This window comes from Leopardus geoffroyi, chromosome C1 (assembly GCF_018350155.1).
Source record: "Leopardus geoffroyi isolate Oge1 chromosome C1, O.geoffroyi_Oge1_pat1.0, whole genome shotgun sequence".
NCBI classification, from domain to species: Eukaryota; Metazoa; Chordata; class Mammalia; order Carnivora; family Felidae; genus Leopardus; species Leopardus geoffroyi.
Genome location: NC_059328.1, coordinates 98473813 through 98488479, shown reverse-complemented (window position 1 = coordinate 98488479; position 14667 = coordinate 98473813). Strand labels below are relative to the sequence as shown.

The 14667-nt window shown below is 48.6% G+C and overlaps 1 long non-coding RNA gene and 1 other non-coding gene across 3 annotated transcripts in view; both read right to left on the bottom strand.

Annotated features, from left to right (window-relative positions):
- The window catches only part of LOC123598512, a 38372-nt gene extending 25112 nt beyond the window's left edge, over window positions 1–13260 (bottom strand). For both annotated transcript variants that reach the window (XR_006712658.1, XR_006712659.1), the window contains exons 1-2: window positions 13078–13260; window positions 9000–9150 (exon numbers count right to left, since the gene is read on the bottom strand). This is a non-coding gene — a long non-coding RNA (uncharacterized LOC123598512). The remainder of the gene's footprint in view (window positions 1–8999; window positions 9151–13077) is intronic.
- On the bottom strand, window positions 4561–4667 carry LOC123600118. Its single transcript, XR_006713497.1, has one exon. It is a non-coding gene; the product is annotated as a U6 spliceosomal RNA (small nuclear RNA).
- Window positions 13261–14667: the final 1407 nt, after the last annotated feature.

Genomic DNA, 14667 nt, shown 5'->3' with positions numbered 1-14667 from the left:
ATTGTCTTTTTATTGTTATTGTTCAGATTTTAAGTGTTACCATCTGACAATCTTGTTCATTCTCAGTGATGTTAAACACCCATCCAATCATAGTCTGGTTTCCAAGTTTCTCCCTGAACGACCAAAGCTTACAATGGGTCTGCTCACATTCTCTGGCACACCCATGTAAGAAGACGTTTTGAGGTCTGAGGAGTCTCCTGTCTGAGCTGGCCGCTCCCCTGGAGCTGCCTCTGAGTCATTGTTCCTCTTTGTCTCTCTCGATTAGGATGGGATGTTTTACAGCTCTTGCTGGGAAGTAGATTTTCTGGGCTCCCTAGCATGGCATTTAAATTCTAGTCACATGCCCCAGGTAGGAAAGCTGCCAGGCTATGAAGAAAACAGGTGAGCTGGAAAACCAACTCTAGGGACGACTGAGGGTAATTACTACCATTGCCACAGCACTTTACAGTTTACAGAGTGATTTCGTACTTGGTATCTCGTTTACCCTCACAACCATCCCAACGATATAGGGTCTTAACCTTCTTTTTACAGTGAGGAAACTGAGGCTGGGATTGCTGACACATCTCCCTAGGGTCACACACGTAGCTCACGTTGGAGCTGGGAATGGAAATAGCTCTTCAGACAAGAAACCCAACCCAGCTCCGTCCATGGATCTTCTCCTGTAGGCATCAGCAAGTAATCCAGACCGCAGCGTGTGAGACGTGTTTAATCACAATGAACACTGCCCCTCTTTTGCTTAATGTATCTCGAAGTCTCTTCCCTCATTGCCTTTTGATGGTGTGTAGGTAAAACCATTCCACTCTTCATCCAAAATGAATACAACGAGAGGGAAAAAATAGAACTTCAACCAACTATGTATTGAGGGTCCACTGTGTGAGAGAAAACGTGATGCTTACTGTCAAGAAATTTTTATTGCATGAGCAGAAGAGCTATGGATTGTGGAGGGTTAGATAGCAACACAGAGAACCACAACCAGAGTCGTCACCAGGTCAAGGCGTTCGATGCAGCCTGGGCTGGGGGAGAACCGTGGAGATTTTGTGGAGAAGGAACATGAGTAAGCCCTGGGTGGGGACTCCCCAGCTTCCCTAAAGACAAGTCACTAGGAGTGCTTGTAAAAGCACTTGCATCCAGAAGGCAGGAGAAAGGCCTGATAAACCTGTGCCCCAGATGATCCCTAACATAGGGAAGGCTCTGAGCCCTGGGAAGCCTGAGTCAGCTCCACAGGCTTCGCCGCGGGAAGGGCTGGGGGAAGGGCAGAAAATGTGGTGAAAGATGGAGACAAGGTGAGATGTACAACTTAAGACAAATACGAAAAGAAGACTTAATTCCACCGTGAGGGCAGGGATGGCAAGAAGTTGGCAGACAGAAGGGCAGATGGAGGGAGGGGAGGCTGGGCTCAAGGAAAGGACTCCTCGCACCTGGCCCTGACACCACAGCTGGGTAGGGCCCTCCCTTCAGGTGCGTCACTTGATAGACCTGTACTGGAAGCCCGTCCTGGGGACCATGGCCAGTGCTTGTCTTCTCGTTTCCAGCTGAGGAGCCAGCAAGGAAGAATGATGTAAATTGCTGAATGAACATATGATTTTGCTCAATACCTGAATTGCTTTTTCTTTTTCACTGCCATGTATCCGTGACCGAGCCCTAGGAGACCCCAGGGATATGGTCCCAAAGGAAGCGTTCTAGCAGCCATGGTGAAGGTAGAAAGGTTCTTGGTCTAGGGAAACTCTGTGGATTTGAAGCCCAGTTCCAGGAGAACGTCACAGGGCAAAATCATGTTTTGGTCCTTGGGTTCTTCCTCAATTAAATAATAATAATAATACCTAACCCTTATATAGCACTTACTACATGCCTAGCATTGTTCTTTGTATTTTTACATGTTTTAGGCCTTTTAATTCTCACAACAACCATGTAAGGAAGGTTCTGCTATTGTCCCTGCTTTCTAGACAAGAAAACTGAAGCACAGAGAATTTGTCAGGTGCCCAACAAGTAATTGACAGAGGCAAGATTCAAACTCAAGCGGTGTGGCTCCAGAGCCCAAACTTACCCACCGTCCCCACCTCCTCTCTCAGAGGAACAAAGTCTAGCCAACACAGAGAGAACAGGTGTAACTATAAGTGAGCGTGTCAGGTGCGTGTACGGGGGACGTATGAGAGAGGAGAGATTGGGTGGTGAGTGGTACCACAGTAGATTCTAAGGCAGAAGATGACTCTGGGCTAGGGTGCATTAGGAAGGCTTCGTGAAACAAGTCTATCCACCTGCCGGAGAAAGCCCAGAGGAGTGAAGAAGGTGCCTCTGGATGGCAGATAGGGGATTTGGGGTGAAAATGCTGAGCACACAGTGGGTTCATTCATTCGATTTGGCAGCCGTTTAGTGAGTTCCTGGCATATGCGAGGCCCCAGTGCAGACACAGGAGACACAATGGTGAGGCACCCTCCCTGCCTTCGTGGGGCTTACGGTCTAGCAGAGGAGACGGCCAAAAAAGAAAGCCAACAAATGAAAAGCGATGAATGGCATGGAGAATAAGAGTCAGGTGACTCTTTTAGCTGGGGTGGACGGGAAGGCCTGTCTGAGGATGGGTTGGCCCAGCTGTAACCTGACAGGGCCTGGTGGGTGCAGGAAGTGAAAGACCAGCGTGATTAGGGAGCACTGGATGGGCAGAGGTGACGGAAGGGAGGGCGGGAGACAGACAGCACCCCGAGGTCCCCAAGAGGAGACTGGAGAGCGGCGCTGTGGGGAGACATTGAAGCGTCTAAGCAGGAAACAGACATTATCCAATTTATGTTTTAAGAAAAGATTCTCTGACTGCCTGTGTGGAGAGTTAGCCTGCAGGGACCCAGTTAGGAGGGTACCGGGGAGGGTAGTGGCCCGCCAGGTGGCGCCTGAGGGGGGTGGAGAGAAGGAACGTGACTGGAAGCCTATTTTAGAAGTAGAACCCACAGGCGCTTTGCTCCCACCCCCATGGAAGGCAGGTTGCATAGACAGCAGCATGATTTAGACCCCGCGTGGATGCCTTATTTACCAAGCCTAAGTCCAAAGAGGAAGGCGAGAAAGACCACACGCTTGCACGGTTTGTGCCAGTGGGAAGGACAAACAAAGGTTCACCCTGTTTTGGAAGAAGTGGGTCTATGCCACTCTCCAGGTACACACCACAACTCTGAAAAGTGGATGCGAGACGACAGATCCTCTCAAGCACTTTCCAACGAACCGAATTTAGGGCAACGATCCAAACGGAAACAATGGGTGTTCTGTGCAGAGCTGAGCAAGGTCCCCATGCTTGGCGCTCAGGCAGACAGACAGCTGTGGTGACTGAGTGTGTCCCGGGCCATGGCGCCAAGCCAGGAGACCCTGGGCAGCAAGCCGACTCACAGAGCCTCGGAGAGGAGGTGGCCATCAGGGACGACATGGCCTCCTGAGAGCACGGCACAAGGGATGGGTGCTTGGGGCTCCGAGGGGAAAGGGAAGTCCAGGGGCAGCTCCGTCTGTGGCCATGGACTAACCACCAGGGACAAGGTCTTCTGAAAGTGGAGGAAAGCTGCCATCAGACTTAAAATTCTTAGTGTTATATTTCATTGTGAATAGAATTTTCCTTTAAAATTTTTTTTATTCTTATTTTTTAGAGAGAAAAAGAGAGTGAATGGGGGAGAGGGGCAAGCAGGGAGAGAGAGAGTGAAGGACAGAGAGAGTGAGGGAGAGAGAGAGTGAGGGAGAGAGAGAGAGAGAGAGAGAGAGAGAGAGAGAGAGAACCTCAAGTAGGCTCCATGCTCAGCACAGAGCCCGACATGGGGCTCGATCCCACAACCCTGCCATCATGACCTGAGCCGAAATCAAGAGTCAGGCGCTCAACTGACTGAGCCACCCAGGCACCCCAAATGTTCCCTTTAAATAAAACCAGTAGGTCTTAGCAAATTATTTTGCTAGCTTCCTAATTCTTACTCCTTCATTTATTGACAACAGAGCTTCTCGCACTTTAACGTGCACATGAATCACCTGGGCAACTGGTTAAGCTTCAGACTCTGGTTCAGTAGGTCTGGGGTGTGGCCTGAGATTCTATATTTTTTTTAATATAATTTATTGTCAAATTGGCTAACATACAGTGTATACAGTGTGCTCTTGGTTTTGGGGTGGATTCCCATGATTCATTGCTTACATACAACACCCTGTGCTCCTCCCACCAAGTGCCCTTCTCAATGCCCATCACGCATTTTCCCCTCTCCCCCCCCCCCCCACCAACCCTCAGATTGTTCTCTGTATTTAAGAGTCTCTTATGGTTTGCCTCCCTCCCTCTCTGTAACTATTTTTCCCCCTTCCCTTCCCCCATGGTCTTCTGTTAAGTTTCTCAAGTTCCACGTATGAGTGAAAACATATGATATCTGTCTTTCTCTGGCTGACTTCTTTCACTTGGCATAATATCCTCCAGTTCCATCCACGTTGCTGCAAATGGCAAGATTTCATTCTTTCTCATTGCCAAGTAGTATTCCATTGTATATATAAACCACATCTTCTTTATCCATTCATCAGTTGAGGGACATTTAGGCTCTTTCCATAACTTGGTTATTATTGAAAAAATATGGAAGCTTCACGAATTTGTGTGTCATCTTTGTGCAAGGGCCACGCTAATCTTCTCTGTATCGTTCCAGTTTTAGTATATGTGCTGCTGAAACCAGCACAAGAGATTCTGTATCTTTTAATGTTTACTTATTTATTTTGAGAGAGAGAGAGAGACTGAGCAGGGAAGGGGCAGAGGGAGAGAAGGAGAGAGACCATCCCAAGCAGGCTCCGCACCATCAACACAGAGCCCGACTCTGGGTTTGATCTCATCCACTGTGAGATCACGACCTGAGCCAAAATCAAGAGTCCTGCTGTTTAACCGACTGAGCCACCCAGGCACCCCAAGATTCTGCATTTTTATTAGTTCTCTGGTGACCCATGCACTACACTTTGAGTAGGGAGGCTCTGGCCCAGTCAGATGTCCCTTTCACTGCCCTTGAATCCCTTCCTCACACCACTTTGACTTCAAAATAAAATTAGTTCATTCACTATTTATTGGAGTATCAGTATATACAAAGCATGGGTTGAGTGTTGAGAGAGATACAGAAATAAACATAATACAGTGTTCCCTTAAGCAAACTGCAAACAGCCGTGGTGGAGAGATGGTTACCAACATAGAGTATAAGGCCTGCCCTCCCCCAGGCCTCCTCCTACATTGGAGTTATAACGCATTGCCCCATGTAATCCCCACTGCACCCTGAAATAGAAACTGTCTCTATCTTACATACAAGGAAAACCAGGCTAGGAAAAGTTAAGTTGATTTTTCAAGCTCACACAACCACTGAAAAGTTGGATTTGGATTTAAATTTGGATCTGTCTGGCCCCAAAGTTCAAATTCTTTCCATGAAGCCATACCAAGGACATAGATCTAAGTATAAATACCCCCAAACACTGGGCCTTATGTGATGCATGTAAAAGAAGAAACACAAAGACCTTGCTGGAGGGGCTCAGCAGGTGAGGTGGTAGGTGACAGAAATATGGAACTATAGTGTATTCACTGAGTTGGACTGGGTTACAAGAAAAAAAAAGGCAGTAATAAAGACTTCACATTGAGAATATTTTTTAATGTTGCAGAAGAGAGATCAGTTTCCTTGTTTGTTCATAAATTCTCCTTTTATGGACTGCAGTTCCAAAGTCCGGGAAGCCACTTGCCCAGCCAAGAGAAGCTGGCATCTCTGGCTCATGGTTCCAGATGCTCCCAGATGTTTTGTGTGCAAGCACCCAGAGAGAGGGCTGCCCATCCCAGGAGCAATCTTCTATTTCACATCCGCCTCGGGCCCAACAGATTGCCAAGCTCAGCCTGGAAACCCAAGATGTGAACGTGCTTGGTACCCAGCCCTGTCCGGCTAAATCGGCACCCACATCACGGTGGGGTTTCCTTCCATAGTCACAATCCCTTTTCAGGGCCTCTTGCTCCAAGTTTTGCCCTCTTATGTACACACAGATTGCTCGCTCTCCGTGCCCGCCAGCCACTGCTGGACTGACCACTAACGAGGAGCCCCCCAGGGCGGCCTGTCTGGGATTCAGAAATGACTCCACCTTCTCTGCCGCTTAGTCATTGTTATTGGGACGGGGACAGGAAGACCAAAAGCCATGAAAATGCAAGTCGCTATTGCGAGAGCCTCTCTTTACACCGCCACCCTCGGGGCTCCACCTGAGCCCAGCGCTCCTGAACGGCGCCAAAATGTTCCGTGTCATCTTTGGAACAGGAAGGGCAAAGAGAAACAAGATGGTGTGTCATTAAACACTGAAATACCTGGAAGTCAGCACCAGAATTAGGAGAAGGTTTAGTCACATTCTGTATTTCCTGGACACTAATGCAGGCTTTCTATTTACTGCATGGGACGCAGTGAACTGAAATGCGTTAATTAGGGAAAGTGTCCTATGGACGCTCCCAGATAGGCATTGCTTCCCAAAAGCAGAGGGCAGCTTCCTCTCTGGACCTGTCGCTATCCCTGTTCCCCATTCTGGGGACAGAAACCACAGCAGGTCAACCAGCGCAAAAAGGCAGCTTGCGTGGGGGCCTTCGCACATCCTGGATCACCCTCAGCCCCAGGGACGAGGACGGGGCCTCCCAGAGCTATTTTTGTTCAGTCACACACGCTCCCAGGTGCCAACAGTATGTTTTGTCATTAAGTAAATGTAAGAGGGACCTGAGCACCAGCATTGCTTTTGCCAAACATTGTGGAGACACTTTCTGGAATCGCTGAAATCCCATTTCTTTCCACCAGCTGCTGACTACAGGGGCCAAGGATGACACTTTAATACAAATTGAGCCCCTTCCATAATGAAACGAGTTGGGTTTTAGGGGTGATTTGTTTAAAAGCCACATCGTAAATCAGCTGTCAGTTCTTCTTTATTCCAGGCCTGGCAGGCTCACCTTTACACTGAATTAATCGCATCTGAAACTTGACCTCCTAGCCCCAGAGCCTGCTGGAAACAACATGTGCTCAACGACTTCCAGTCAAGGCAGCAAGAACTTAAACTGTTCCACATTTTTAATAAATGGGCCAGGAACTCACGGGGTGACTCCCATTGACCTGGGTGCTCAACATATTGATCAGATGAAGGGGACAGAGACAGGTCTGCAACAGCCAGATCTGGGCGAACATTTGCTAACATTGGACAACGCCAATTCATGTTCTTAAGTACAACCAGAGTGAGTCTAAGCCTGAAGAGAGGCCCAGAAACATTACATGAATTGCCAATAACCACTCAGCTAGGTGTTGGGCGGGGGGCGAGTGGAAGTGCTGAGGAGGGAGGGAAGGTATTGCAGGACCACCTGCCAGGGAAAGAGGAGGGAGCTGGAACTTTCTGTGAGGAGATGGGCCTCAGGGACCCCTTCCAGCTTCTTAGTGCTCTGATGCTAAAAGAGAAATCTGATTATCCAGGAAGAAGGAGCTTTGGAGCTCACTGCAACAGGGCCTCAGAGTCGATGCCGTAAGCCAGCCTTGATGAGGCACTCTCGTGAGCCAGGCCTGTGCTAACCACTGCAGACATGAAGATAATGAAGACAAGCTCCCTCCTCGCAATGAAAATGGATGTGATGGTTTAATACGATGAGCAACTACTACAGGCCTGGGCTGGTTCAGAGATACAATAAGGAACAAGATATATGGCCCCTTCCCCTGAGATGCGCACCGTCCAGCAGGGACAAAGAGATGAAAGCAGATAGCGACCACTCAGTATGTGTGACAGGGACCATGACAAGGTGTCCTTGAAGCCCACAGGAGGGCCACCCAGACGTGGGTGCTCAGGGACATCTTTTCGGAGCAGGGGGTGTTCAACAGACTCCCAACGATGAGCAGGGGCTCACCACACGGGGGTGGGACACAGGGGAGGGGCACACAATGCTGTCACAGAACTGAGAGGAGGCCCCGCACTTTGTAAAACTATAGGGAACACAGTAAGGCTCGAGTATAAAATGCGGGTACAGGTGAGACAGAAAGCGGATAGTAGGCAGGGCCTCCGTGCACAGCGCACAACAGATGCGTCATAGCGGTGTGAGAGGAGCATTATGGGTACGCAGAGAAGAGAGCCATGGAATTCGCTTAGGATGGCCCAGAGAAGTTTGTACAAACACACACATACACACATACACACACACACACACACTCACCCCTCCTAAATGATGGCTAGACATTTACCAGAGGAGATGAGAAGACAAAAACTGTTCCAGGCAGAGGAAACAGCATGTACAGTATGGGGACACTTTGAAAATAAACCCTATTCTCTCCCCCAATCCCAGGTGGGGTCCAGAATGAGCAACACACCATGGACCAAATTCTGTGCTGCAAGGTCATATCAAGGTCAAGATTATGAATCCTCAAGCTCCAGAAAAAGTGGAGGGGACTGACAACAAGCAATGCTTGCTTACATAGGCCAGGGTCCTCACGCAAAGGGACCCTCTTGCTGAGAAGAGCCTCTATTTCCGAAATCAGAAACATGGCCCAGCCAACTGGAAACATTTCAGGGGGACCTTCAAGGAATAACTTGAGGGGGAATCACTTCTTTGGGGAGGTTCCTACAAGAAGATGTTGCCTCATAAACAAAATAAAAATACCCTTGAAACAAGGACCCTCCAAAATTATGCCAATTTGACCCGCAGCACTCACTCCATACTAGGCACTGCACAAAATGCTCCCAAGGCTATCTCGTTTCATTGCTCATCAGCCCGACAAAGGGTTCAGGCTTCCTGTCACTTTATAGAGGAAAAAACTGAAGATAATGTCCTGCCCAAAGTCTCAGGACCACCGGCAAATGGCATCTGGGGAAGGACCAGGGCCCTCCAGCCACACTTCCTCCCATTCTGGCCTACTTCTCCCCACAGACAGGTAACAGCACCCCAAACCGTCTCCCACCACGTCACTGGAGAAAAACACACAGAGACCAGCAAGAGAACGATTATGTCATAAATATGTGGGTACCAAAGAGATCACTGTGGGGTTTACCTGAAGTTTAAGCCTTTTTACCTTCGCAAGCAGTGAATGGCAGCCAACTGTCCTCAATCTGTTGAAGACGAAGGGGCATCTGGACCATCTTGCGTGTGAGATGCCTTCATTCTCCTTTCCTTGCGTGTTCCTCAAGATGCCCGTCTTACAGCTGAGGAAATCAAGATTCGAAGCTGTTGAGTATCTTTTCCAAAGTCTCACTGCCATTCAAGTGCTCAGGTCGGGACTCAGAGTAGGTTCAGGAACGAAGCCCGCCTGCAGCACCTGCCACCTCAAGGCAGAATGGAAAGGAACTGCGGATCTTCCCAGAAGGAGAGTCCTCGGAGCCCGTGAAAGAAAGCTAAGCACCCACTATGCAAGGCCTTTCACTAAGAGAAGCTGTAGTTTACAAGGATGCTGACAGGCCTATGCTGCCAAACACAGGTTCTTCCACAAAAGAAAAAAAAAAAAAAAAAAAAAACAGTCATGAGTGCCAAAAGAGCGAGAAAGAGGACGTCTGCAGATGAACAGAATGCTTGCTCTTCCAGCCAAACTTATGGTTCAACTTTCCACTCTCGAATGCCATTGTTGGAAAGTAACTTACACCGAGGATCTTTACAATAGAAGACAACATAAATAAAGTGTGGGGAAGGATGGGCCCCATGGGGACCTGGGGTGGAAAGCAAGACGTCACTGGGGGAGGGGAGGTCTGAGGAAGGAGGAGCCCATCTGTGTAGACTTGCATGGATGAAAGTTGCATTGTAGTTCATGCCCTACTGCACAGACTTTAGAGCTTCCTGTAAATCTTGGTCAGAGTGCTGAAAGGTGATGTCAGAGAAAGAGCACCAGACAGAAAGGAGGCCTGGGTTCAAGTCCCAGGCCTACTACCATTCCAGGAGCTATGGAATCTCCTCAGTCCTTCATTTTCTTTGTCCGATACGTGCGAGCATTGAGAGCAATGGGTTCTGGGCAGACCAGGAGTGTCTCTTTATAAGCTGTGTGATCAATGGGATTTCACCTCTCTTAGCCTAAGTTTGTTGGGATGAAAGACAATGATGATGATACTATGAACTGATGACAAACAGTCTTTCTCATAGAGTCATTGTGATTATCAAATACATGCAAAACCTTAAGGCTCAGTCAATGAAGCAAGTGCTGCTCCCAGGGCAAGACCATGGGCAGTGACCAAGTGTCTAGGAGCAGGGCTAGGGGCTAGTGTGTGTGTGTGTGGGGGGGGGGGGGGTTCTGTACACATTCCCAGCCTTTTGCCTACAAAAGAGTCCCAAATTGCTACACATTTGATGGAAGGAAGAGGAATCACTCTCTTCAGGTGGCAAGAAATATGAAGTAGGTACATGGGAAAGGATTCAGCCACTTGGGCCAGACTAGAGATGCCACCAGTCACTACCCAGAAGCAAGAGCTCCATGGAGCTATGGAGACAGGGGCGTTTGAAGAGGTATCTCTTTCCTGACTGGACCAACTTCCACAGAAAGTGAGTCAGGACAACCCCCCTAAGGAGGTCATAGCTCCCTGAGGCGGGGGTCATTTCTTGTGCACGGCTGGATCCCCAGCACCCAGCAGGGAGCTGGCGCATCGTGGACTCTGATTAAATATTTGTTGACTGACTGAATGATGAGAAATGGAAAGGCTGAGGGAACAGAAATCCCAGTGAGCAAGTGAATGAGGGGGCTGAGGACCTGACGTGGCTGGATTGGCCTCCACACCAAGGATGCCCTAGAGGTTGGGGTGATCAGGAGAACTAAGGGTAGCACTGAGAAAAACCAGACCAGAGAGGAAAGGGTCAGTCTGTGAGTCACCTGTCCTTCAAACCCAGGCCCTGTTGGAGGAGGGAGCTGAGGAGTGTAAAACTGTGAGTCAGCAGGTTATCTGTGTTGCTACCTTCTGAGTCACCTCCTGACCCCCTGTGGACCTGCCCTCCCATGTGAGAGGGTATGGGGGCATGTGTATGTCCGTGTGTTTATGTCTATACCAACACACTCAGCAGACAACAGCAGCCAGGATGAGTCAAGAGCTTCTCTCACGTTTTATTCAAGCTGTGTTACTGGGCTGCCCTGTCAGTGACTCACTGCTTACCTGCCCTCCCCCAGGAGAAATGCCTTCCAACAGAGGTGAAGCTTGGCGGGCCTCACAGTATGTCAGGGGCCACGAGATCTGCTTACGAGCCAGGTTCTGAGTCTCCAGGAGCCACATGCTTCCTCCAGGCCCTCTGTGGGCACCCCAATGAAAAGGAGGTCCAGGCCCAAGGCTGAGCACATTGCTTACCCTAAGCCCTACCAGGAACTCTCTCCCCTTCCTCAAAAAGTCCTCCCTAGTCTGCCCCTCTCTTCCCCTTACCGCAACCTGCTTCTGTATCATCTCCTAGGGTACAGTTGTAGAAAAAGCAGCTCTTCCATGGCCATTGCAATCTATTACCAGAGAATTCTTGAAGGCCCCAATGCCTTCAAATTCCCTTCCCCCATTCTGCTAGAAGAATGCCTAGTAAATCATTCTTCTCACCACTGAGATCATTCCTGACATTACTACCGGATTAACCTTCCTCACATGTAGCTTGCTGCTCAAAAACTTTCATCTCATACCAAATTCAGTCAAAATGTGTCTTCCTAACACTGTAGGTAGTTTGTTGCCAGCCACATGTAGGGTGGGAAGAACGAACTTCTGGCAGCTATGTCTATGCCATGTGGCCCTGGCCACAGCCAAGTGTTCAGGGGTGAGCCCCTGACCTAACCTGGGCCAGTCTGAATCTCTTCTGTGAAATTCTGAATAGGGGCTCAGAAATGCCAATCTCAGTCTGGACCAAAGGCTTGAGCAAGGAAGATGTAAAGACTCAGGAGTGGTGGGGGGGACCAATTTTCCCATGATGTGACCAGTAAAGCTTAGAAAGCATCTCCACAGTGACAGCAGGATAAAGCTAACATGTGTGGAGAAGCCGAGGGGAGAGGAAAATAATATTGCCCTGTCCCTTCCAGTCCCTAGCTCCCAAGTCCAGTGCTACCCAAAAGCACTTTCTCCATTTCAATGTATAAACATGGAGGGTGGTGAAGGAAATAGCTAAAAGTTCACTCATAGTAGAAAATTTAATTAGAAAAATATTAAAACTTACATGGTATATAAAATAATATTTTAGAAAAATGTTTCCAAGGAAGGAAGAAATTCATTCAAACTAATTTTATTGAGCACCTACTATGGGCCAAGCATTAGAATTTTTCATTAGAATTTTTCACTAGAATTTCCAAAATCAGGTAGGCATGAGCCACACATGAAGAACAAGCAAGTAAGCAAGCAAGAAAGAGGGAGAGGGGGAGAGAGAGAGAGAGAGAGAGAGAGAGAGGCAGGGAGGAAAAAAGAAAAGAAATTTATAGTGTCTGAAATGTTATTTATTCTTCTCTTTAATTTTTTTAAGTTTATTTATTTTGAGAGAGAGAGAGAGAGAGAGAGAGAGCGAGCAGGGGAGGAGCAGAGAGAGGGAGAGAGAGAATCCCAAGCAGGCTCCGTATTGTCAGCTCGAACTCACGAACTGTGAGATCATAACCTGAGCCGAAACCAAGAGTCGGATGCTTAACCGACTGAGCCACCCAGGCGCCCCATTGTTTATCACTCTTCTTATAGGTGATGATTCTTGATCTGAAAATGACCTTCAAAGGCCTTGTTTACAATTACACCCATCACTTGCACTTCTTGCCCTGACTTCTTGTACGAAAGGCAGGATTTCGCAGGCATAGTAACCTACCAACTGGATTTAACTCTACCTGGGAATCTTTTTTTAAAATTTTTTTCAACATTTATTTATTTTGGGGAGACAGAGACAGAGCATGAGTGAGGGAGGGGCAGAGAGAGAGGGAGACACAGAATCTGAAGCAGGCTCCAGGCTCCGAGCTGTCCGCAGAGAGCCCAGCCCGGGGCTCGAACTCATGAACTGCGAGATCGTGACCTAAGCTGAAGTCGGATGCTTAACCGACTGAGTCAGCCAGGCGCCCCTCCCTGGGAATCTTAACAGTGGTTCATAATTTTTGCATTAATTAAAATTTACATATTTTTTTAAGTTGTTAATTGCCTTAGAACATAACAAAACTGGCTTACCATGGACAAAGAAGCTCCCAGCCAAGTTGAGAGGATCTCTGGAAGCATCCATCATCTGTCTGTCTCTGTCTGTGTCTCTGTCTCTTTCTATCTCTCTCTCTCATGTTTTTGGTTCCCAGATGTAGACTCCTATTAGGAAAGGAAAGTGGGGGGAGACCAGAGGAGGGAAAGAGAGCAAATGGATGTTCTCTGAGAAGTGCTTTTATAATAGCCACAAAAAAATAGCTAGCATCTATTGAGCACTTACTGTAGGTCACTCACTGAGCTAGTGCTTTCCAAATTTCTCTTATGCAATCCTCACAAACAGCCTGAAAGGTGGGCATCCTCACACTCCCACAGAGAGAGAAGCAGAGGTCTGAGTCCACTCAGCTAGTAAGTGGCAGGATCACTAAATTCACAGCCTGGGCCCTTAATCGCCAACTGCACTGACTCCTAGGACCCAAATGGATGTCTGGCCTCAGCTGAGCTATGGCCAAATCACACGGTCCGCGTCGATTAGCCAATCCAAAATCCAGGCCAGGCAGCGGAGGAGGAGGAGTCGCCGCTGTGGTTTGAGACGAAAAGAAAGCACATCACCACCCCAGGCTAAAGGCCTAGGAGCTCAGACCCAAGCAACTTTCCCGCCATCCTTTCGTCAGGCCCACTGCGCTCAGGCACTGAGCTCAGCAGCACCCTCAAATCAGGATCCTGGAGTCCTGAGCTCTCAGGAAAGTCCCAAATGGAAAAGGAGCTGTCAACCAGGTCATTGTCCCAAAAGCCTAGGCCTAAATGTAAATGGGTTAAGTTGCTCTTGAGAAGCCAGAAACCAAAGAGACAGGGTCCCCTCATACTCCTATTCCCAGAGGCCCCTAAACGTCCCCAGGGAAGCAAAAAAGGAGCCATTGCACCCAAGCATCTTGTTTTGATTGTACTGAAAATATCCGCGTCACAGCTCAGACCCCGTGAAGACGAAAGGAGCATTCTCTACTCTGCGGGCAGAGCACAGAGCCCGCTCGCTGCACTCGAGGCTATGACAGTCAAGAATGCTTTCATACTGGCACTTGGCTGCCTGATTCCTTCTGGAATGTACGGACTTTTTCCCTTTGATCTTTAATATGGCTGCCTGGAGGGACCAGGATCCGGCCATTTGCAGCTACTCCTGTCTTCTGATTGTGCCTCCACCCCAAGTTTTTGGACACACTTCTGTGGGTCTGCACTCGGTAGTCAGTCCCTCCTCCTTCCCTCTCATCTCCCCCCACTCCTAAGAGTGTGCCCTCCACTCCAGACCCTTGACATCCTGCCATCAGGCCACCTGCGACCTTCCTCCTCTTCTCAAGACTGCCTCCACCCCCAATACAAGGACCCAACATCTAGATGCTTGGAAACAAGCAACTGGTTAACTGGCTGGGTTTTTTGTTTGTTTGTTTCATTTGTTTTAGCTTTTCATCCAGATGTTGGTGTCACATAAAACCAGCCTGGAAGTCCTGTGTTTTTTATTCCAATTCAGAGTATGTCACAATCACTAGAAGAAATAAGGCACTGTTTGTCCTTTGCAGCACCGTACCCAAGAACAAGACCTGGGGGCCTAACCTGCCCAAAGAAATTCAGTTG